At 56.6% G+C, this 24438-nt stretch overlaps 1 protein-coding gene across 7 annotated transcripts in view; it reads left to right on the top strand.

The window, feature by feature from the left end:
* The window catches only part of TLK2 (tousled like kinase 2), a 2417851-nt gene that overhangs the window by 1923084 nt on the left and 470329 nt on the right, over positions 1 to 24438 (top strand). The window contains exon 18 of one of the 7 annotated variants that reach the window (XR_014968435.1): positions 11916 to 12028. The exons of the other annotated variants lie outside the window; for them this stretch is intronic. The gene's annotated coding sequence lies outside the window, so the exon portion shown is untranslated. The remainder of the gene's footprint in view (positions 1 to 11915; positions 12029 to 24438) is intronic. 7 annotated transcript variants of the gene reach the window in all.

Below are 24438 nucleotides of genomic sequence, written 5' to 3'. Positions count from 1 at the left end.
GCTGCAGATCCCTCTCCCTTCCCCAGCTGGAGCACAGTGGTGATGGATGTGTCCCTCCTGGGATGGGGCAGCCACATGGGAGAGGCAGAGATCAGAGGCCTCTGGTCTCTGGCGGAGTTCAGGCTCCATATCAACCATCTGTAGCTCATGGCGATCCGACTTGCACTGAAGGCATTCCTTCCCTCTGTCAAGGGGAGTTTAGTGCAGGTGTTCAGACAACACCACCGCCATGTGGTACTGCACCAAGCAAGGCGGGGTTAGGTCGTGGACCCTCTGTCCGGAGGCTCTGCGCCTCTGAATGTGGCTGGAACACCAGGGCATTTTCCTGGTGGTTCAACACTTGGCAGGTTCTTTGAACGCCAGGGTGGACGAACTCAGCGGCAGGTGCATGATGGATCACGAATGGCATCTTCACTCGGAGGTGACGCAAGGTCTCTTTCGACAGCTCTGTGCATTGGAATTTGCAAGGCGGCACTCGCTAGGCGACGCTTTTCGTCGTGAGTGGAGTTGCGGTCTATTGTACGTCTTTTCGCCTATACCACTAGTGCCCAGAGTGCTGAAGAAGATCAGATGCGACTGGGCCCAAGTGATTCTTGTGGCCTCGGACTGGTCTCGAAGAGTTTGGTATCCCAAGCTACTCGGTATGAGCGTGGATCCCCCGATCCGACAGTCTCTTCGGGAGGCTCTTCTGTCGCAGAAGCAGGGGACGGTCCTCCACCCGAACCTGTCCATTCTTCACCTCCTTGTGTGGAGATTGAGCGGCGACAGTTAATTCTCTTTGACTTGCCTCCTGAAATCTGTGATGTCATTCTGGCAGCCAGGCGTCCCTCCACTAAATTTGTATACGCCTGTAGGTGGAACAAATTTGTGGCATGGTGCACAGCAAAGGCTGTGGATCCCCTTTCTGCACCTCTTTCGAAAGTCCTTTTGTTCCTTCTTTCTTTTGCCCGGCAGGGCTCAGCTCTGGGCACTATTAAAGGCTACCTTTCTGCAATCTCGGCCTTTCTCAGGCTCCCTAATCAACCCTCTCTTTTCAAGTCCCCTGTTGTAAATAGATTTCTCAAAGACATTACTCACCTTTTCCCTCCTTTTCCTTTTGTGATGCCGTAGTGGGACTTGAATCTGGTTCTTACCTATTTGATGTGCGCTCCCTTTGAGCTGCTTCACAACTGTCCTCTTTGTTTACTGACTTTAAAAATTGCTTTCCTGGTTGCCATCACCTCCGCTAGGCGCGTGAGTGAGCTCCAGGCTCTTTACTGTAAACCTCCTATTCTGTCTGTTCATCCGGACAAGGTTGTGCTCCGCACTCGTCCTTCCTTTTTGCCAAAGGTTGTTACTGCCTTCCATATCGGGCAAACTATCACCTTGCCCACTTTCTTTCCGCCTCCGCACCCTTCCAGAGAGGAAAAGCGGCTCCACCTCTGGACCCGAAACGTGCACTTTCATTTTATCTCAACCGCACACAACAGTTCCGGGTGGATGACCAACTCTTTGTTGGCTACGTAGGCGCCAAGAAAGTTCGGTTCGTACACCAGAGGACTATCTCCCGCTGGGTCGTCTTGTGTATAACAATACATCTGTAAGAGACATTAGTTAGTGATAGATTCCTTACCGCCCCACCCATCCTCCCCGTTCTGCAAACTGATTTCTAGGGTTAAGGTCATCCCTTTCCAGGCCCTAGTTTCTATGCACCAGTGGTCAGTATCTTGCATGGGTCTGCGTTCCTGGCACAAAGTTGTGTACAGAACTGACGTTAGCGCGCGAAGGCGGTGTCTTAAGTAGCTGCCGCGACGTCATCTCGGTGACAGCAATGCCAATGACTGGTGCGGAGCCGCACGACGTCACCTTCCGACGCGCAAGAGTACTGCTTACACAAACTTTCCGGATCCAGTCTGACGCCTGGGGGATATTCTAAGGTAAGGAATCTATCACTAACTAATGTCTCTTACAGATATATCGTTACTGAAGGTAAGTAACTTGTGCTTTCTGTACAGAAAAAGGGAGAGCAACATAGTTATTAGACTTATGCTGTTTTCTGACTTTTCTTTCAGCATGCCTCATTCTGATACAATAATTTCCACGGTCAACATTTTTGTGATGAACTAAGCCCTAATGTACGTAGATTTGTCAACATTTCTTCAAGAAAATGTACCAACTAGAATATTTTAGCGCACTCGCAATATTTAACATCATGATTATGATTACATTTAAATATTTTGGGTAATCCGTCCTAAATTATTTTACATAAGTGAGGAATTAGCGCACAAGTTACTACTTGTGTTACGATATAACCTTAGAATATCCCCAGGCGTCAGACTGGATCCGGAAAGTTTTGCTAGCAGTACCCCTGCACGTCAGTAGGTGGCGTCCTGCTGCTCCGCGTCCGTCGCTGGCGTCGTAAGCGCCGAGATGACGTCACGGAGACTACTTAGGCGCCAACCATGCGCGCTGACGTCCGGATGGGTGGGGCGGTAAGGAATCTATCACTAACTAATGTCTCTTACAGATATATTGTAACACAAGTAGTAACTTGTGCATCTAAAAGAGACACATTAGTGATAGATTTCTTACCTTAGAATAGATACCCCAGCAATACCAACCCCGATGGAGGGTCTGCGAACAGATTACACCAGAAAGTCCCGTAGAACAGAACGGCCAAAGAATCCGTCTCTCCGGACTTGACTGTAAAGGCAGTAATGCTTGGTAAACGTGTGCAGCGAGGCCCACGTAGCAGCCTGACAAATGTCCTGCAAGGGAACGCCACGTCCCAAGGCAGTAGTGGCTGCAGTTGCCCTGGTCGAATGGGCACGCAGCCCAACAGGAGGCTCCTTCTTAGCCAAGGAGTAACATGCTTTGATGCACAGAACGATCCACCGCGAGATGGTCCGTTTGTGCACAGTCCGACCTTTTTTGGCGCCCACGTAGCCAACAAAAAAGCTGGTCATCCACCCGGAACTGCTGTGTGCTCTTTGCGCACGTTTTGGATCCAGACAGTGGAGCCTCTCCTCCTCCCTTGAAGGATGCGGAGGCGGAAAGAAGGTGGGCAAAGTGATGGTCTGCCCGATGTGGAAGGGCGTGACAACCTTTGGCAAGAAAGGAGGACGGGTCCTTAAAACCACCTTGTCCGGATGAACAGAAAGGAAAGGAGGTTTGGAAGAAAGAGCCTGGAGCTTACTCACTGTCCTGGCAGAGGTGATAGCTACCAGGAAAGCCATTTTGAGAGTGAGAAGACGCAAAGGACAGGTATGAAGGGGCTCGAAGGGGGGGCGTGGCCAGCCAGCCAACATGGCGGACCCCCGGTTTATCCTGGGATTTCTCCTGTTGAGGTGCAATTTGTGCTGGACTGGTGCAGGGAAGCAGTGGGGAGCCTGTACAGCCCGTTGGTTTGTGAATCTCGGGGTGGGGTGCTGCGGCCCAGGAGAGCAGCGCGGCCCTGGGAGGAGTAGGCGCGCAAAGTGTCCCGCGCGGCAACGGCCGCCGCCAGAGCCTGAGGCTGCACCGTGAGGCAGCTAGAGACGCGCTGCAAGTTCGGCCCTGTACTGCTCCTGTGAGCGAGGCGTCCTGGGTGTTGAGGCCTGCCGAGAACCGGAGGCACTGACTGGCGCCGCTGCTGGGCTCTGCGGCGCAAGTTGAGGCCCGGGCGAGTTGCGGACCAACAAAGAAGGAGAGGCGCGAGCGTAGGCGGCCTGGTCTGCGCCCCGAGGGCTCACTGCGGCTTGGGGGATCTGCCAGCAGCTGAGAAGCGGAGAGGAGCTGAGGCCTGGGAGAGCAGCGTGGCCCAGGAGGGACAACGCGCTTAATCCCCCGAGCGGTAGCGGCTACCGCCGCCGCCTGAGCTGTGGCGTGGGACAGCACGAGGTGAGCTGGGGTTCTGGCCCCGTACAGGCCCTGTGAGCAGCGCGAACCCTGAAGTGACCGTGTGGGTGATGGGCTGCTGAGGACTGCAGTGACCCGGAAGCCTGTACATGCTGGCAACGCAGCGAGGACTAAGCCCTGGGAGTTTTGCGGGCCCCCATCCACGGTGAGGTGTGGGCGGCCGAGGTCTGGCCTGTGCCCCTAGGAGGATTGCAGTGTTCCCTAGGGGCTGGCGCACATTGCACGCGGGGCACAGCAGACGGTGCCCCCCCCACCTGGCCGACACGCAGCGGCTGGCAATATAACCCAGGAGCAGCCATCTAGTGTGCAGGAACTGGGAGACAGTGTACCTGGAGTGTCCAGAGGAATAGGAGGCCGCGGAGGAGCTGGAGGGGGCTGTTTATTGCCTGGCCTGGAGATACTGCTAGCCTGCAGACTGGTGAGGCAGGAAGTGGGCCCCATTTTAAGGGAGGCGCCATTTTGAGCAGGACTAAAACTAGTGTGGTGCACTCTCGACACAAGCGGTGACCTGAAAGTGGGGGGTGCACCCGGTGATAGTGAGTGGGGCGCTTGTGGGTCCCTAGTGAGACTCTGAGTGTCGGGGACCCGTGAGGAGCTTCCAGGAGAGCGCTGCCCCTGTTGGGGGGCTGACTGGTCGCACTGCCACGGACGGACCGACCAGAACTTTAACAGGTGCAGTTTTGTCGTGGTGGTGCTGCACGCAGTCGGGGTGCCATAGAGCGGGCACGCCCAGGGACTCAGTGGTCTTCAGGCGGGCACCTATCGGATGTACCTGATGGGGTCGAGACGTGCCTGTACTGGTCCCATCGAGCACTATCAGTGAGGGGCACAGGAGGTCCTGCCAGGCAGTGCACCAGAGAAGCAAGGTCAGTGGTGCGGTGCCCCAGAACAGTGGCGCGGCGTCTCCATCCACCGTGATCTCGGAAGACTCGAACCTGCCAGTGGTGACTCCACAGACTGCTGACCAGATTGTGTGCTATTATGTCAGTGTGCTAAGTTCGGACAAGGTTTGACACACTTGCCAAGAATTTCTATTCCCTTTTATATGTCTGCACACATGTCGTTAAACTGCACTGTGTACCGGGGGGGTTCTCGGAGCTTAACGGGGCACCTGTGTAACACCAGGGGACAGCCTGCTGCGCGGGGCAGGACACACAGCGCTAAATGCCACAATCGTCTACACTCACAGGCCCCTGCGACTCGCACCAGACCTGCGCGTTAGTTTAATTCACGACACGCTACTGCACCTCCTGTACTCAGGGGAGACATGGGAGGGGGAATAGTGCAGACAAGTCACCGTTATCACACGCACCCCACCAGGCAATACACTGGAATAGCTCACCATTAACTGGAGTTTCTGAGGTTTGGACGGATGCCCATTCGGGGATACGCACTCTTTGTTACACTGTTTGCATTTGTTAAATTGTTTACATAGCAGCGCATTAATATGCTCCCCTCAGACCATAGCCCAAACCCCCTGGTGTGGCCACTCCGCCCCAAGCTGCGCCTGACTACCCAGATTTATGATGACACACACTAATATCGTGACCTGGAACATACGTGGCATGCACACACCGTTGAAGCGTTATTCCATCTTTTCCTACCTACAGCGACACTATGTGGGTGATTGCCTTCCTACAGGAAACACGCATGACCCAGACGGAGCTTGACAGACTTTGCAGGCGTTGGAGAGGGCAAATATAAGGCACCACCTTTTCAGCGCACGCGCGAGGTACACTGATCTGGGTGCGGGGCGGGTATTCCCCTCAATTGTGAAGAGGTGGAGGTGGAGGTGGATCGGGAGGGCAGGTACGCGCTAGTGCGGGGGAAACTGAATGGTCAAGAGATGTTGTTGGGATCGTTATATGCACCTAATGTGGATCAGCCGTCCTTTCTAGCGTGGCTGACGCAGCTCCTGCACCTCTATGCTGGGCTCCCTTGGTTGCTAGGAGGGGACTTCAATATGGTGCTGGATGTCCAGTTAGAGAGATCTTTCCCCGCCCTCCGTGCCACAGTGGCGGAGTCCAACGCGCAGGCGCTTAGGGACTGGCTCACACACTGGGCGCTACAGGACCTGTGGCGCATACTCCACCTGACGGATAGGATCTACTCCTACTAATCAGCAGTACATGATTTGAATGTCCGGTTAGACAGGATAGTGGGTTCCCAATCATTGCCCCCGCTTATTGCGCAGTCAGAATACCTGGGGCGGACGCACACCGATCATATCCCCCTGTGATTTCAGATCAGCTGGGAGGCGGATCGCTCGCCGGTGCCCACGTGGCGACTTCAACCAAGCTCGATGGTGGACTCAGAGTTTCGCTCTTCCCTGGGTACGGCTATCTTAGCATATTTTGACATTAATGAAGGGACGGCGAGCAACGCATTAGTGGAGTGGGACGCCCACAAAGTGGCTGTCCGGCGGCACTGCTTGGGGGCCACGTGGAGTATACGTAGGACGCTTTCAGACTCCCTGGCACGCTTAGAAGATGAGCTATTACAGTATGAGCGGGAAGGAGAAGGAGGGGGTAGACATTCGCACAGGTTGGAGGATCTCCGCGCCCAACATGCGGAGCTTCTGGAGCGGCTCCGATGTCACAACTATGCGGCACACAAGGCCAGAACAAACGCTAGGGCGGATAGAGCGGGCCGCCTATTGGCTTGGTTGATACGGCAGGACGAACACCATGCCCTGATAGGAGCAATCCGCAGGGTGGACGGGACGCTGGTGTATACATAGCGCGAAATCCACCGGGCCCTCACTGATCACTTTAAGCAGTAGTACAAGGCCAAAGGAGTTGGCCCCAGGCACCTTCTAGAGGGGTTTTTGGACTCTATCCAACTGCCCACAGCGTCCGAGGAGCATAAGGAAGCACTCAATGAACCTCTCTCCTTAGAAGAAATTGGGGTGGCGATCCAGTCAATGGCATCTGGGAAAACGCCGGGGCCGGACAGTTTGCCTGCTGAGTACTATAAAGCATATCGTGAGTCCTTGGCGCCGTTACTTCACGCGCTCTACAACAAAGCGATAGAGGAAGGATCGTTACCCCCTTCAATGCTGGAGGCGTTCCTGGTCTCCCTGCCTAAACCAGACAGAGACCCCACGGCTTTAGGATCATATAGACCCCTGGCGATGCTTAACGTGGATTATAAAATCCTCGCAAAAGTGCTGGCGGAACGGTTGGCACCAGTGGTCCCCCACTTAGTACATGCAGACCAGAACGGATTTGTCCCTGCGAGGTTCACGTCGTTGAATCTCAGGAGGTATTTCAAGGTGGCAGCCGAGGCCACACGAGTGGCCCAGAGCGGGATGCCTTATCCTAGATCTTGAGAAGGCGTTTGATTGCCTAATCCAATCCCATCATTTGTATAGCGCACTACTCACCCGGTAGGGTCTCAAGGTGCTGGGGGAAGGGGTCCGCTACTGCTCGAATAGCCAGATCTTGAGTTGCTTCCTGAAGGAGATATGGTCCTGGGTCAGCCGAAGGCGGATGGGGAGGGAGTTCCATGTCTTGGCTGCCAGGTAGGAGAAGGATCTTCCTCCGGCGGTGGCTCTGCGAATGCGTGGTACGGCGGCGAGGGCGAGGCTGGTCGATCGTAGCTGGCGGGTGGGTGTGTAGAAAGTCAGGCGGTTGTTGAGGTACTTGGGGCCCAGGACGTAGAGAGCCTTGTGTGTGTGGGTGAGGAGTCTGAACGTGATCCTCTTGCTGACGGGGAGCCACTGCAGGTCTCTCAGGTGGCCGGAGATGTGGTTGTGTCGGGGGATGTCCAGGACGAGTCGTGCGGAGGCGTTCTGTATGCGCTGGAGTCTTTTCTGTAGTTTGGCTGTGGTTCCGGCGTAGAGGGTGTTTCCGTAGTCCAGTCGGCTGGTGACGAGTGCCTGGGTGACCGTCTTCCTGGTTTCGGTGGGGATCCATCGGAAGATCTTACGGAGCATGCGCAGGGTGTTGAAGCACGATGAAGAGACGGCGTTGACTTGTCTGGTCTTTGAGAGGGAGGAGTCCAGGATGAAGCCCAGGATGCGTGCATGGTCCATTGGCTTGGGAGTGGTGCCCAGGGCAGGGGGCCACCAGGAGTCGTCCTAGGCGGAGGGGGCTGATCCCAGGATGAGGACTTCCGTCTTGTCTGAGTTCAGTTTCAGGCGGCTGTTCTTCATCCACTCAGCGACGTCTTTCATCCCTTCGTGTAGGCTGGCTCTGGCGGTGGCGGGGTCGTTGGTGAGGGAGAGGATCAGCTGGGTATCATCGGCGTAGGAGATGTTGAGGTTGTGTTGGCGAGCGATGGCTGCGAGAGGGCTCATGTAGACGTTGAAGAGGGTCGGGCTGAGTGATGATCCTTGTGGTACGCCGCAGATGACTTCGGTAGCCTCGGATCTGAACGGGGGGAGGCGGACTCTCTGGGTTCTGCCGGCGAGGAACGAGATGATCCACTCCAGTGCCTTCTTTTGGATTCCGATGTTGCTGAGGCGCTGTACTAGGGTGCGGTGGCAGACCGTGTCGAACGCCGCAGAGAGGTCCAGGAGGCCACTGTTTCCCCATTGTCGAGCAGGGATCCGATGTCATCGGTGGCTGCGATCAGGGCGGTCTCGGTGCTGTGGTTAGCTCGGAAACCGGACTGCGAGGGGTCGAGGGATCCGTTCGTCTCGAGGAAGGCGGCGAGCTGTCTGTTGACTGTCTTCTCGATGACTTTGGCAGGAAAAGGGAGGAGCGAGATGGGGCGGAAGTTCTTGAGGTGGGGTCCGCTGTTGGTTTCTTCAGTAGGGCGCTGAGCTCTGCATGCTTCCAGCTCTCCGGGAAGGTGGCGGTGGTGAAGGAGACGATGATGTCCCGGAGTTGGGGTGCGATGATGGAGTCGGCCTTGTTGAAGACGTGGTGGGGGCAGGGGTCAGTTGGTGATCCGGAGTGGATGGTGTTCATCGTGCGGGTGGTGTCTTCGGTGCTGACTGGGGTCCAGTTGCAGATGGTGGTGGTGGGGGGCGTTGGTTCGGTGGTTGGGTGCGTGGTTGGTGCGCCGAAGCTGTTGTGTATGTCGGCGATCTTGCGGTGGAAGAATGAGGCGAGTGAGTCGCAGAGGTCTTGCGAGGGGGTGATGTCGTTGTTTCCGGCGCTGGGGTTGGAGAACTCTTTGACGATGCTGACGAGTTCCTTGCTGTTGTGGGTGTTGTTTTCCAGTCGTTCTTTGAATGTTGACCTTTTGGTGGTGCGGATCAGCTGGTGGTGTATGCGGGTGGCGTTCTTGAGGGCAGTCATGTTTTCTGTGGTCTGGTCGTGGCGCCAGGCTTTCTCGAGGGTGCGGCAGTTCTTCTTGGAGTTTTTGAGTTCGTCAGTGAACCAAGAGGCTTTCTTGCTGCCGGGTCTGCCTGGGGGGGGGGTCTTCAGTGGTGCGAGGTCATCTGCGCAGTCGGTGAGCCACTGTGTGAAGATGCGGGCTGCTACGTTGGGGTCCGTTGCGCTGGCGGGAGGGTTCCGTCTGAGGGAGGTGGTGAGCTGGTCGGCGGTGATCTTGCTCCAGCTCCTGCGGGGAACCTGTTGCGGGTGGTGGGTCGTGGTTCTCCTGAAGCTGAAGTGGACGCAGCTGTGGTCAGTCCAATGGAGTCCGGTGGAGTGGCTGAAGGAGATGTACTTGCTGGAGGAGAAGACTGGATCAAGCGTGTGGCCTGCGTAGTGGGTGGGGGTGTTGACCAGTTACTTGAGTCCGAGGTTGGCGAGGTTGTCCAGCAGGGTGGTGGTGTTGCTGTCATTGTTGTTCTCCAGGTGTAAGTTGAGGTCCCCTAGGAGGATGTAGTCTGAGGAGGCGAGGGCGTGCGGGCTGATGAAGTCTGCGATGTCTTCGCTGAATTGTGTGCCTAGAATGGGGTTACCGGTCGACAGTGCTGTTGCGATATGGGTTGGACATGGGGTTCCTCCATATGGTCGGCCTACTCTACAAGAATCCCACAGTCCGTGTGTGGCTAGGCCCCTACATCTCTGAAGCGGTACCGGTGGGTCGGGGCACTCGGCAGGGGTGCCCTCTGTCCCCGTTGCTGTTCGCACTGGCAATTGAGCCCCTAGCGGTGGCTCTACGGGCGACTCTAGGGGATGGTATACCACTGGGGGACACGGTTCATCAGGTGTCGCTCTATGCTGACGACCTGTTGGTGTATGTGAGAGACGTGGGGCGCATGCCAGAGCGGCTGGCCCAGCTGCTGCAGACGTTTGCCACTATCTCGGGTCTTCAAGTGAATGCGGGTAAATCATGTCTTTATGCTTTTAGCGCTGGGACCGCGGACCCGGGATACTGTCTTGACGGTACGCAGGTCCAGTGGAAAGAGGGCACCTTCCGATACCTGGGGATACAAATCTACTGTCGCCCAGCTGATATGTTTGATGGGAACCTGGGAAGGGCGGTCACGGCGCTTAAATCGCAGGTGCGCTTTTGGAGTACACTTCCACTGACGACTGCAGGTAGGGTGGCGCTCGCCAAAATGGTCATGCTTCCCCGTCTCCTGTACTACTTTGTTAATTTGCCGCTATTTATTCCGTCCCCCTTCTTACGCATGCTCAATAGGATGTTGCAGGACTTTGTCTGGGGCACTGCTAGGCACAGGCTGGCACTTGCGAAATTATTCATGCCGACTTGGGGTGGCCTGGCTGCTCCTTGTTTCGAACACTACTATCTGGCCGCTCAACTGCAATGGGTTGCTCGCTGACTGGCGGATAGGGGCAGGGATGATATAGCCACAACAATGCCGCCTTACTCGCTAGAACGAATAACCAGACTTTTCCATCCTCTTGCTACAGTCACGTGGCCGACGCTGCTCCTCTTGGCTGTGGCATACAAGTGCTACCGAAGGGCCCTATATCTCACCCGCAATGCTGTCCCTTACGCACCGGCCATACCTCTGGAGGGTTCCCCTAGTGGTGGAGGGGAGCTTACGGCTCCTGCACTTGTGGAATGGTGGGAGGCCGAGGTTCGTACGCTTGGAGATCTATACCGGGATGGTGAGCTCCTACCATACGAGACTCTGGTGGCAGAGGCAGGGCTCCCGCCCGGGGATTTTTGGCGCACCACTTCCTGATGGCGAGATTGACTGCCAAATGGGGGGACATGGCCACGGAGCCCAACCAGCATCTAATCATGCAATACCTACACGTCATGGGGAGAGGGAGGCACCTGGTTCGCAGCATTGCTAAGGGAACATGTGGCTGTCAGCTTGGGCCCGCTTCGATGCAAATTGGAACTGGACCTGGGGCGGCCACTAGTGGGAAAGGATACTTAAAAGTCTTGTGCGTATCCCTAGAAACATGCGGTTCCGCCAAATCCAGTTATTCATTGTACACAGGGCTTATCTCACACCAGAGCTGATCAACAGGTATTTTCATTGTAACGATGCATTGTGCCCTAGGTGTAATGAGCTGGGGGCAGGGTTCTTGCACATGCTGTGGCGCTGTCCTGGGTTGGGCATCTATTGGCGCACGATTATTGGGCTGCTGCAAGGTAGCACGGGCCGTACCATACCCTTTGACTGGCCCGAATACATCTTGCACCACTTCAAGAGGTCCCCTAAAGACAAGGTAACGTCCCGATTCTTGGATCTGGGGCTCGTGGTAGCAAAGCGCCTCCTTACAAGGAGATGGAAGGCACACGACACGCCGCACACACGGGCATGGAGTTCCTCATTTCAGGCATGGGCTAGGGTAGAGGGGACTGCCATCCGAAGGGAGGAAACACTGGGAACAGATGCTCTGTGCGCTACAGCGGTTGGAAAGGGAGGGCCACATGAGACACACGGAGGAAGCTGGTAATGACCACGCAGGCGGAGTCATGTCACAGGCTGCTGTACTCACGGGATAGTACGGTCCCACTTTTTCCTACCCTACCCTGGCACGAGTGCAACGACACTAACGCGTTTATGACTGAGGAGCACACAAGTGGCCCCGGGGGGCGAGGGGTGGGGGCAAAGGTAAGAGGGGAGGGAGTTACGCATGTACAAATGGTTTACGCGGTCATTGTTATTGTTTCTTTGCTTTGTAAGTAATTTATCTGTTTCATTGCTCTAGCTGAACGATCAGCATTGGACCACACGAGTAACCGGGAGGCTGATACACTGCTATTCTACTGCACCTTAGAGACTGCATCAGAATGGGCAGAACGCAGTACAGCTAGCTCCTGGGTGAGCATTCATTGTCTCATTCGCAGCAAAGTTTGAACGCATGTTAAACCAATGTGGTCCCATGCCCATGTACTGATTAACAATTTATGCATGATTGCAAACTTTTGTATGCAATGCCTGTTATCACTGAGTGTACTATTAAAATAATAAAAACAGATTTGTTAAAAAAAAAAATGAAGGGGCTCGACGGGAGCGCACATCAGATACGTCAAGACAAGGTTTAAGTTCCATTGAGGCATTATGAACGGCACGGAAGGAAATGTGTGCGTAATGCCTTTGAGGAACCGGTTAACAACCGGGGACTTAAAAAGAGATGGCTGAACTGGAACCCGTACAAAAACGGAGATGGCCGAAAGATAACCTTTGATAGTGCCCAGAGCAGAGCCCTGCTGGGCCAAAGAAAGAAGGAACAAAGACTTCAGAAACAGGGGCAGAAAGGAGATCCACAGCCTTTGCTGTGCACCGTGCCACAAACTTGTTCCACCTGCAGGTGTGTACCGTTTTAGTGGAGGGACGCATGGCTGCCAGAATGACATCACATACTTCGGCAGGAAGATCAAACGCTGTCAACTGTCGCCGCTCGATCTCCACGCATGGAGGTGGAGACTGGACAGGTTCGCGTGGATGACCGTCCCCTGCTGCTGCGACAGAAGATCCTCCCGAAGAGGCAGTTGAATCGGGGGTTCGATCGCCTTGCTGAGTAGCTCGGGTTACCAGTATCTTCGTGCCCAATCCGGAGCCACAAGGATGACTTGGGCCCGGTCGCGCCGAATATTCAGCACTCTGGGCAGAAGTGGTATAGGCGGAAAGGCGTACAACAGACCGCAACTCCACTCTTGATGAAAAGCGTCGCCAGCAAGTGCCGCCTTGGAAATTCCAACGCGCAGAACTGATGACATTGCGCGTCTTCGGTGGCAAATAGATCTAACCAAGGCTCTCCCCACTGCAGAAAGAGACCTTGCGCCACGTCCGATTTCAGACGCCATTCGTGATCCATCAAGCACCGGCGGCTGAGTTTGTCCGCCCTGGCGTTCAGAGAACCTGCCAGATGTTGAACCACCAAGGTAATGCATTGATGTTCCAGCCATGTCCAGAGGCGCAGAGCCTCCTGACATAGGTTCCAGGACCCCACCCAGCCCTGTTTGTTGCAATAGCACATGGCGGTGGTGTTGTCCGTGAACACCTGCACCACACTTACCCGGACAGTGGGAAGGAATGCCTTCAGTGCAAGTCGGATCGCCCGAAGCTCCAAAAGTTTGATATGGAGCCGGGACTCTGCCGGAGACCAGAGTCCTCTGATCTCCGTCTCTCCCAAATGGCATCCCCATCCCAGGAGGGACGCATCCGTCACCACTGGGTGCTCCGGTTGGGGAAGGGAAAGGTATCTGCCACTGACCCAAACGTGATTCGTGAGCCACCACCGCAATTGTCGTGCAGTGCCGTCCGAGATCTGGACATGATCGGACAGGTTGCCCTGATGCTGCGCCCACAGGAACTTCAGGTCCCACTGCAGAGCCCGCATATGCCATCTGGCATGTTGCACCAGCAGGATGCAGGAGGCCATCAGGCCCAGCAGCCGGAGGGTCATCCTGACTGAAACCCGGGACAGAGGCTGAAAGATCGGAATCGTAGCCTGAATATCTCGGACTTGCTGCTCAGGAGGATAAACCTGAAACAGCGTTGAATCCAGAACCGCTCCGATGAAGGGGAGCTTCTGAGAGGGACTCAGTTGCGACTAAGGCACGTTGATGGAGAACCTCAGCAAACGCAGGAGATCGGCCATAGTCTAAAGGTGGTCGTTGACTGCCTGGGGCGAGCCTGCCTTCAACAACCAGTCGTCGAGGTAAGGGAAGACTGACACTCCTGACCTGCGCAGATGAGCTGCAACCACCCCCATCACCTTCTTGAACACCAGAGGGGTGCTGGTAAGGCCGAAGGGGAGCACGGCAAACTGAAAATGCTCTTGGCCTACCGTGAACCGCAGGTAACGACGGTGGGCCGACAGGACGGGGATGTGAAAATGTGTCCTGCAAGTCCAACGCTACCATCCAGTCTCCAGGGTCGAGGGCAGCCAGTACCTGAGCCAGGGTCAGCATTTTGAACTTCTCCTTCCAGAGGAAGCGATTGACGTTCCGGAGGTCCAAGATGGGGCGCCGATCCCCTTTGTCCTTCTTGGGGACCAGAAAATAGTGGGAATAACAACCACTCCCTATTTCCGACCCAGGAACGCACTTGATGGCCTCCTTGGCCAAGAGGGCTGTGACTTCCTGCTGGAGAAGTACCAAGTGATCCCCCGACATGCGGTGGCACGGAGGTGGCATGGCTGGAGGGGAGGACTAAAAGGGAAGAGAGAAACCTCTGCGGATGATCTGCAACACCCACTTGTCTGATGTGATATCGTGCCAGTGGGGGAGGTGGGGGCAGATCCTGCCGCCCACCGGCGTGGGGTGCTCCCCAAAGTCTGGATTAGGAAGGTTTGGAGGTAGAAGCAGCGGGGGGAGGTGGACTGACCCTCCCCTGATTCCCAGACCCGCCTCTGCGAAAGCCGCGGCCGCGCTGAGGCTGGTTCTGCACAGGCTTGCTGAAGGAACGTGCCTGGGCACCTCTGCCGTGGCCACGAAAGGAACGAATCCCAGGAGTTGCCGGGCTTTTTGCAGAAAGACCCAAGGACTTGCCCGTGGCCCGCGAGTCCTTAAAACGCTCCAGTGCACTGTCGGCCTTATCGCCAAACAGGCGAGTGCCATCAAAGGGCATGTCTATGAGCGAACTCTGGACGTCGGGCGAGAAACCAGTAGATCGCAAACAGGCGTGGTGACGCCGCGCCACTGTCGTAGAAATCGCCCTGCCCAACGAGTCAGCGGTGTCCAAACCACACCGAATGACGAACTTAGCCACATCCTTACCCTCAGCAACCGCCTGGGAAAGCACAGCATGGACCTCCTCAGGACACTGAGGCAACACCTGAGCAACCGTATCCCACACCGCGTGGGAATAGCGGCCCAATAAGCAGGCGGTGTTCACTGACCGCAGCCCCAAGCTGGCCGAAGAGAACAACTGCTTACCGAACTGTTCCAGCTTCTTAGAGTCCTTTTCCGGCGGAACCGTGGGAAAAGGCACTCTGCGACGTCGAGGCCTGAATGACCAGACTCTAAGGCGTGGGATGAGTGGTCAGAAACGCGGAGTCACCAGGTGCCGGGCGGTGACGCCTAGCGACATTCTTATCCACAGGGGCCCCTGTGGCCGGCCTCGACCAAGTGCCCAACAAGACGTCGGTGAGGGCGTCGTTGAAGGGAAGCAGGGGCTCCGATGAAGTAGACGCTGTCTGGAGCACCTCAGTGAGGAGATTAATTTTGAGGGCCACCGTAGGAAGATTGAGGTTGAGGACCTCAGCAGCCCAACGAAGCACCATCGTGTAGGAAGCGCCCTCCTCCATAGTAGGCGGGGGAGAGGCAAACCCCAGGTCAGAAGAGACATTGGGTCGCCGGCGTCCTCCAAGTCGTCCACCCAGTCCGGCTCGGAGTCACACTGACGGGCCAGAGGGTCCTCAGATCCCTCCCAGTCATCCTCCACCTCTGTTGCAGGAGGAACAGACCACGGCGGCAGAGCCGCATCCGGAGAAGGAATATACGGCGTCGGAAATGGCCGGGGCCGAGCCAGCGCCACCTTCCAATGTGGATCCCAGGCAGGAACAAAATGGCCCTGGAACCGGGTCAAGGGCTGAAAAAACGGCACCCACTGCGGCGCCGGAGGGGGAGCCGAGGGCGGCGCTGGGGCCGGGGCCGGAGCCGGCAGCGCTGGCCATCGTGGTGCCGGAGCCAATGGCGCAGGATCCTGTGGCGCCGAAGCTGGATCCGCCAGCGGCGCCAACGGCCCAACAGGATCTGGACACGGGACCGCAGGACCTGAAGGCGCGCTGGAGTGAGCCCGAGGCCTAAAAAGACGGTCCATGGTGGCAAGAAAGTCTTGCACCTGTTCGGGAGTCGCCGACAGACCAGGGTAAGGCAGGTAGGCTGCGGGACTCCCAGGCTCCAAAGGAGCCACAGGGGCAGGACCCCTGTCCCCCTCGTCCACATCCGAGTACCGGCGGGGGGACGCCGGAGAGCGAACACGCTTCTTCAACTTCTTTTTATGTCGTCGCTTACCGGAATCCGAGGGTGAAGACTTGGAGCCCGAGGAGTGATGACTGCGGCCCCGCCAGCGAACCCGGTAACGGGCCCTGGATCTGGATTGGCGCTGGAACGAATGCCGGAGCTCCAGCAGCTTCCGGCGCCGCTCCCTCAAGGCCTTCGGGGCCATGGCCCCACAGTACCGGCAGGACCGGGAGTCGTGGTCAATCTCCAGGCAGTAGAGGCAAACATCGTGGGGGTCCGCTAACGACATATTGCGATGGCAGGCCCCACATGACTTAAATCCATGCATCCCTGCGTACACCAGGAGAAAAAAGACAAAAATCTTAAAAGTGTAGTCAAAAAGTGACCAAGGTACGTGCTCTAACCGGATCTGCGCTTGCTGGCGCGGAAAAAGAAAGAACTGACGTCAGCGCGCATGGGTGGCGCCTAAGTAGTCTCCGTGACATCATCTCGGCGCTTACGGCGACGGACGCGGAGCCGCAGGACGCCACCTACCGATGCGCAGGGGTACTGCTAGCAAAACATTCCGGATCCAGTCTGACGCCTGGGGATATTCTAAGGTAAGGAATATATACCTAACGTGTCTCTTTCAGAAATGAAAGTTTGAAGACCACTGCCATGGTGTCTCATTTCGAAAAGTTAATTTCACACTTGGACCATTAACTTTTACTGTATCATGAAGTAGTTTTATTTGCTATTTATAAAGTTTAGTGCCTCTGTGTTAACACAATTGCGTAGTTACAACTTTTTTTTCAAATAATCCCATGAAGATAACATTGACCAAATAGTTCAACTTACAAAATCTATAATGTTAATGTAAATTTGACAGAAAAATCCTCTTTTTGACCCCACCAGAAAACAAACAGTACAGTGGTGTATTCATCAATCATTCTTTATAGATCCAAATTATAATACTACTTCTTTAAAGAATATAGAAAGCGCATAATCACGGCGTGCACAGAATTGTCATGCATATCAGTTAAAGTTACTGGTTGCTTAAGTAATGTGCCTTGAAAACTGTAAACCAGGCAATCTGATAGAGACTTCTAGTTGTGGATTCCATACCTTTGAATTTCCCAGGCATTAGGCTGGATCCGGAAACTTTTGCTGAGCAATACCTCTTGCGTGCACCGTTGAGTGGCTCCATTCAGCTCTGCGTGACGTCGGCGCCGTCAGTTATGACGTTGCAGTGCCTATATAGGCGCCACCCAGGCACGCGGATGTCCGTTCTTTTCGTTCCGCGCCAGTTAAGCACTGATCTAGGAAAAGCTACCCCTCTGGCGCTTTTTGACAGGTGTTTTATTGACTTTTTGTCAAATTCCGAATTTTTTTCTAACTTCCTTTGCGAGGATGTCTTCGAGGAAGAACGGGCTAAAGCTGTGCCCTGCCTCCTATAATATGATATCTGATAGAGACATCTAGCCGTAGATTCCTTAACTTAGACTATCCCCAGGCGTCAGACTGGATCTGGAAAACCCCTTGCAGCAGCACCTGTGCGCTGCGGAACGGTGCCACACAACCCCGCCCTGACGTCGTCCACGTACGTGACGTCAGCGAGGTCATATAAGTCTCTCCTGGCGCACTGACGTCAGTTTCCTTCTTTTCCGCGTGCAACGCGGATCCGGAGTGTGCAGTTCCTCTGGCCTGTTTTCAGGTCCCTTTTTCGACGCTTCGTGTCTGGAACAGTGTGCGATACCCTCGGGCTTTAAATCCTGTACTTCCTGTTCGCAGCAAATGTCCGCGACAGACCCGCATCTTATTTGTATGTGGTGTCTGAGCGAGCACGACGACTCCACGGACTGCGAAGCCTGCCAACATCTTAAGCCGATGTCCCGGCGCGAGCGCCGGATGAAGCATCTTTCGGCAGGCCTGTCCCGGTCGGAGTCGTCTCGTCCCACGGCCTCTTCAACGCAGTTCCGCCGTCGATCGCCCTCTGGGGCCCGAGGCTGTCGTTCTCCATCTTGGTAAGTCGCGGCGCAGTTCGCGGCGCAGTTCGCCGAGGTCTTTGACCTCCCTTTCATCTGTTGTCAGGGGCACTGGTTCCCGGAATATTCCGGACGTGAACCCCGACAGTCGTCCCCCCCCTCTATCCACCCTATCCGGGTGCGGGGGCGACTCGGGCCCAAATGGAGGCTTAAGCCGCAGCTTTGCAGGCCTCCCTTGGGTCCTCTCCTGTCCCTGGAGCGTCCTCGGAGCCTCTCCTATCTGTGGGGTCCCCGACGCATCACCTGTGGGTTAGCCCCCGGCGTCAAATGAGCCTTTGTCCTCCAGCGATATCGGAAATGTGGTATCGTCAGGGCGCGGCCCGGCTGAGTCCCCCTGTACGATCCATATGACGTCAGGGTGCGGCCCGGCTGGGTCCCACTCTACGGCCCATTGCACCCCTGCCGCACCACATAGTCCCGTGGGGCTCCCTGTGGCGTCGCAGGTGGTTGCTGGTACTCAAATCCTCGCTTTGTGCACACCTCGGCCTTCTGGGCAGGCAGCCTGTCCGGAGCCTGTTCCGGCACCGTAGACGCGCCTCCCCGGCTCTGCCTCTGCTTCTTTCTCTGGAGTCGGAGCCGGTCTGGGTTGAGGCTGAGTCTGCGCCGGAGGCTTGCATCCCCAGCTCCGATGCCGTCTTCTTCGGAAGGGGAGCTTATCGTGGACTCTGCGCCAGACAGAGCCGACTCGACGCCGGATGGAGTCAAGTCGGCGCCGGACAAAGCTCGGTCGGCACTTACTAAAGTGGTTTTGGCGCCGTGTCGACGCAGGGTTGTTGACTCTTGTCCGGAGAGAGTTTGGCGTCGTCCTCACGCCCAGCGACGCCGGATGTATTCTTGCCGGTGCCTCCCTTGGAGTATGTGAATACAGCAGGGTCCCCAACTCCTCAAGAGCACCCGCACCGGCAGGTTCCTCACCTCCTCAAAAGCCTCATCAGGACCCCCATTTGTCAATGGGGCTCCCCTCAGTTGGGTATTGGTCACACCCTCACTGTCTTGGGAGGGTTAGCTTACAGCCCTCACCTATTGATGAGCTACTATCCCCTCCTCGGAGGGCTACCGAGGCTGGTGCAGCTTTTCTCACAGTGGTTTCTTTGGCCACTCTGATTTTGAACATGCAGCCCCCTTTGGTGCCCTTGTCTGTGGACCCTTTACTGTCCTTCACAGTGGGTCAGGGAATGTGGAGCCTCTTCTGCCCTTTGAAGCTTCTCTTTATGATGCCCTCTTTTTTTTTTGGAAACCTTTATTACAGATTTCAAGAGATATACAAGTATGGGCCTACAACCTTCAGGCCGGCCGCTAGTAGACAGTGAGACCATGAAACATATTCATAAACACAAGCAGCAAGCAGTAAAAAGTCCCACAGATCAAAAATATCATTTGCGGCCACATTGCCCAAACATCCCAAATGGCGGTTTCATTTTAAATGAAAAACGAGAAACAAACCCACAAGGCGGCAAAAATCTAGGCAACAGTATGTGCTCCCCTCGGGAATGATGCCCTCTTAAGCACCTGGGTTCGTCCAGCTTCCGGTGACCCGGTGGCTCGTTCGGTTTTGCACCGTCCTGCTCCACATGATCCGGTCTGCTTATTTGTGCATCCCGACATGCAGGGGTTTGTTTTGCAAACTGCCTTCCCTTCCTTGCCCTGTCTATTGCTTCCTCCCTCCCGAGAGTCCAGATGGCTTGAGTCATGAGGTCGGAACATCTTTTCCTCCACTAGTGCTGCACTACGGTCACTAAATACAGTGTGTGTCCTGGCTCGGGCTATCTCTGCCCTGTGGGACAGTGCAGAGTCTTTGCTCTCCACGAGCACTGAAGGTGCTCGTGTTGACCTGCTTCATCTTCTCCGGGATGGCCGTGACCTTGCTGAGTTTACGATCCGCTCCGCCTTGTTTACTGCTCATTCCTTAGGCCAGGCTATGGCTGGTTCAGTCGCCCTGCGGCGCCATGCTTGGTTACGGGATAGCGTCTTCCTGGAAAATATACGGGAGAGTCTTGTTGATTTATTGTTTGCACATGCCGACTCGGCTGGTCAGCGCCTCCTTGCGGGCTTTCACCCCCCCCCTCCTTTAGGCCTATGTTCCTCAGGCGTTTGTTCTGGGGTGGTACCTTTTCATTTAGCATCCTTTTGATGCGTTGTGTATCTAAAAGAAACAAGTTAGTTAGATTCCTCACCTTAGAATAGAATATCCCCAGGCGTCAGGCTGGATCTGGAAAGATTTTTGTAGTAGTACCCCTTGCGCGTCGCTAGGCGTCATCTGCGGGTCCGTCGTCTGCGTCGTGCGCCGGAATGACGTCGTCGGAGTACTTAGACGCCGCCCTCGCGCGCTGACGTCAGCGCCGATCCGGGAAGAGCTTACCCCTTAGTCAATTTTTGACTAAACTTTTTTGACTCTTTTTGGTCTTCTGCCGACTTTAAAGCCTGTGACTCTGGTCATCGACTGATGTCGGTGACGGACCACCATCGCCGGTGCCTTTACTGCCTGCAGGCCGACCACGACGCGGAGTCGTGCCCCGATTGTCAGGCCTTGACCTCGAAGGCTGGACGGGAGCGGTCCCGTAAGCTTCTCGAGCTTCGGCACACGGCTCCGCGCCGCTCACGGTCCCGGTCCAGGAGGATGTCCAAGGACCGGTCGCGGAGCCGCAGTCACCATCATCGCTCGTTGGGCTCGAAGTCTTCGGGTAAGTCGAAGCGATCTAAGAAGTCCAAGAGGCGACACCGCTCTTCGGACTCCCCTCGCCGGTCGCACGACTCAGCCGAGGGTCAGGGTGGTCCCACCCCGCGGCTCCGTCGGAGCCGCAGGAGCCGCGTCCGTCCCCATACCCCCGCCGGTCCCTGGGACTGACGTGACTCCGGCGGAGGTCAGTTCCTTCCTCTCTGCCATGAGGGGCCTGGCTCCGCCGTCGACGCCTGCCGGCGCACCTTCGGGCCCCGCGGGCTTGACTGGGCGACCTCGCGTGCCGGCGGCTCCGGCGCCGTCGACGACTTCAGTCCCGACGCCGCAGGTCCTCGAGGGATCCAGGCCTGGATCTCTGCCGGCGCCGGTCGACCTCACGACACCGCCGACACCGGTTCTGCCCCCGGCGCCGTCTCTGGACGCCGCCGTTCCCTGGTTTAGCCCCTGTCCAGGCCTGGCGCCGCTTGACGCCGCACCCGACGCCGATGGATGAGCGTTTCATCTACCGCCCGGCTCCGATCATTCCTTCTGTTTATCAGGAATCGGATGACGGGGGCGACTGGGAGGGGTCTGAGGACCCTATGGCCATACAGGGCCAACTTTCACAGGACTGGGCAGACGAACTGGGGGATACCAGTGGTCTGGACACTTCCCCGGACGCTGGTTTCATCTCTCCTCCGACTGTGGCCTCGGAGGAAGGTGCAGCTTTTTCAGTGGTGCTGCGCAAGGCGGCCGCAGCCCTGGGGCTCGAGCTGCCTGCTGTGGCCGTGAGGACTAACGTCCTCACAGAGGTGCTTCAACCGTCAGCAAGCTCCACTGAGCCTCTGCTGCAGTTCAATGAGGCCCTCCTAGACGTTCTGCAGGGCACTTGGTCCAAGCCCTCCACAGTTCCTCCTGTGGATCGGAACGTGGCCCGGCGCCACCGCCCTGCTCGGGGCGACCCCAGTTTCCTGTCCCAACACCCCACCCCGAGAGTCTGGTTATCCAGGCCTCCACTTCCCAATCCTCCTTCCCGTCCGTCCCTCCGGATCGGGAATCCAAGAGGCTAGAACAGTTCAGAAAGAAGCTGTTCTCTTCCCTGAGTTTGGGCCTGCGGTCTTTGAACACCGCTTGCCTCTTGGACCGTTTCTCCCACTCTCTGTGGGATACGGTGGAGGACGTGCTGCCCCTGTGTCCGGAGGAGGCCCGGACACGTCTCTCCCAGGCGCTTGCTGACGGGCGAGATGCAGCACGACAAGCCATACGGTGTGGAATAGACACCACGGACTCGCTGGGTAGGGCGATTTCCACCACTGTGGCGCTCAGGCGCCACGCCTGGCTGCGGTCCACGTCTTTTTCCGGGGATGTCTAGAGTTCCCTCATGGATATGCCCTTTGATGACACTCGCCTTTTTGGTGAGAAGGCGGATAGTGCGCTGGCTCGTTTTAAAGAGTCCCAGGCTACGGCCAGGTCCTTGGGTCTCTCGGCCGCAAACTTCCGCCTTTCGTCCCTTTCGTGGCCAAGGAAGGGGCGCCTCCTCACGTCCGCCTAGCCACCGGCCGCAGACCCAACCTGCACGCGGTCGTGGATTCCGCCGTTGCGGTACTGGAGGACAACGTGCCGGTCAGTCCACATCCACCCCGGCAGCATCCGCCTCAAAGCCCTCCTAGTCCGAGCTTTCAGGCCCATTCCACGCCAGTGGGCGGCAGAGTTCGCCATCACCTGCTCCACTGGCGATCCATCACTTCGGACAGGTGGGTGCTGCAAATCGTCCGAAGGGGCTACTCCCTCCCCTTCGAGACGACCCCTCCAGCCATGCCACCGCAGTGCCACCGTATATCGGAGGATCACTTGAATCTTCTGCAGGAGGAAGTTACGGCCCTCTTGACCATAGAGGCCGTCGAGCGCGTTCCTGGTCCAGAAGTAGGCCGTGGTTGCTATTCCCACTACTTTCTGGTTCCCAAGAAGGGCAAAGGGGGCCTACGCCCTATCTTGGACCTCAGGAGCGGCAGCGCCTTCCTCCGGAAGGAACGGTTGAAGATGCTAACTTTAGCTCCGGTTCTGGCTGCCCTCGACCCTGGAGACTGGATGGTAGCGTTGGACTTGCAGGACGCCTATTTTCACATCCCCGTCCTGCCGGCCCACCGGCGTTACCTGCGGTTCACGGTGGGTCAGGAGCACTTTCAGTTCACCGTGCTCCCCTTCGGCCTCACCAGTGCCCCTCGGGTGTTCACAAAAGTGATGGCGGTGGTTGCAGCTCATCTGCGCAGATCGGGGGTTCCAGTCTTTTCCTATCTTGACGACTGGCTGTTGAAGGCGGGCTCGCCCCAGCAAGTCGTCTCCCACCTCCAGACTATGGCCGACCTCCTGCATTTGCTGGGGTTCTCCATCAACGTGCCGAAGTCACACCTGAGACCCTCCCAGAAGCTCCTCTTCATCGGAGCGGTTCTCGATTCGGCGCAGTTCCGGGCTTATCCTCCGGAACAGCGGGTCCGGGATATTCAGGCTCTGATTCCCATCTTTCGGCCTTTATCCTGGGTTTCGGTCAGGTTGGTGCTGCGGCTTCTGGGGCTGATGGCCTCCTGCATCCTGTTGGTGCATTACGCCAGGTGGCGAATGCGGGTTCTGCAGTGGGACCTGAAGTTTTAGTGGGCCCAGCATCGAGGTAACCTGTCCGACCATGTCTTGATCTCGGAGGGCACTGCGAAACAGTTGCAGTGGTGGCTCACGGACCGCGATTGGGTCAGGGGCAGATGCCTCTCCCTACCCCAACCGGAGCACATAGTAGTGACGGATGCGTCCCTCCTGGGATGGGGGGGCCATATGGGAGAGGCGGAGATCAGAGGCCTCTGGTCTCCGGCGGAGTCTCACCTCCATATCAACTTGTTGGAGCTGAGCGCGATCCGGCTTGCACTGAAAGCCTTCCTTCCCTCTGTCCGGGGCAGTGTCGTGCAGGTGTTCACGGACAACACCACCGCCATGTGGTATTGCAACAACAGGGCGGGGTGGGGTTGTGGACCCTTTGTCAGGAGGCTCTGCGCCTCTGGACATGGCTGGAACACCAGGGCATCATCTTGGTGGTTCAACATCTGGTGGGCTCTCTGAACGCCAGAGCAGACAAACTCGGCCGCTGGTGCATGATGGATCACGAATGGCGTCTGAACTCGGACGTGTCGCAAGGTCTCTTTCTGCAGTGGGGAGAGCCTTGGTTAGATCTATTCGGCACCGAAGAGAACGCGCAATGTCAGTAGTTCTGCGCGTTGGAATTTCCAAGGCGGCACTCGCTCGGAGACGCTTTTCGTCGAGAGTGGAGTTGCAGTCTGTTGTACGCCTTTCCGCCTATACCACTTCTGCCCAGAGTGCTGAAGAAGATCAGGCGCGACCGGGCCCAAGTCATCTTAGTGGCTCTGGATTGGGCACGAAGGTACTGGTATCCCGAGCTGCTCAGTATGTCAATCGATCCTCCGATACGACTGCCTCTTCAGGAGGACCTTCTGTCACAGCAGCAGGGGACGGTCCTCCACCCGAACTTGTCCAGTCTCCACCTCCATGCGTAGAGATTGAGCGGCGACAGTTGATGCCATTTGACTTGCCTCCTGAAGTCTGTGATGTGATTCTGGCAGCCAGGCGTCCCTCCAC

The sequence above is a fragment of the Triturus cristatus genome, chromosome 1_1 (genome assembly GCF_964204655.1).
Source record: "Triturus cristatus chromosome 1_1, aTriCri1.1, whole genome shotgun sequence".
Classification (NCBI taxonomy): domain Eukaryota; kingdom Metazoa; phylum Chordata; class Amphibia; order Caudata; family Salamandridae; genus Triturus; species Triturus cristatus.
Note: the sequence above shows the minus strand (reverse complement) of the source record. Positions and strands in the feature narration are given on the sequence as shown.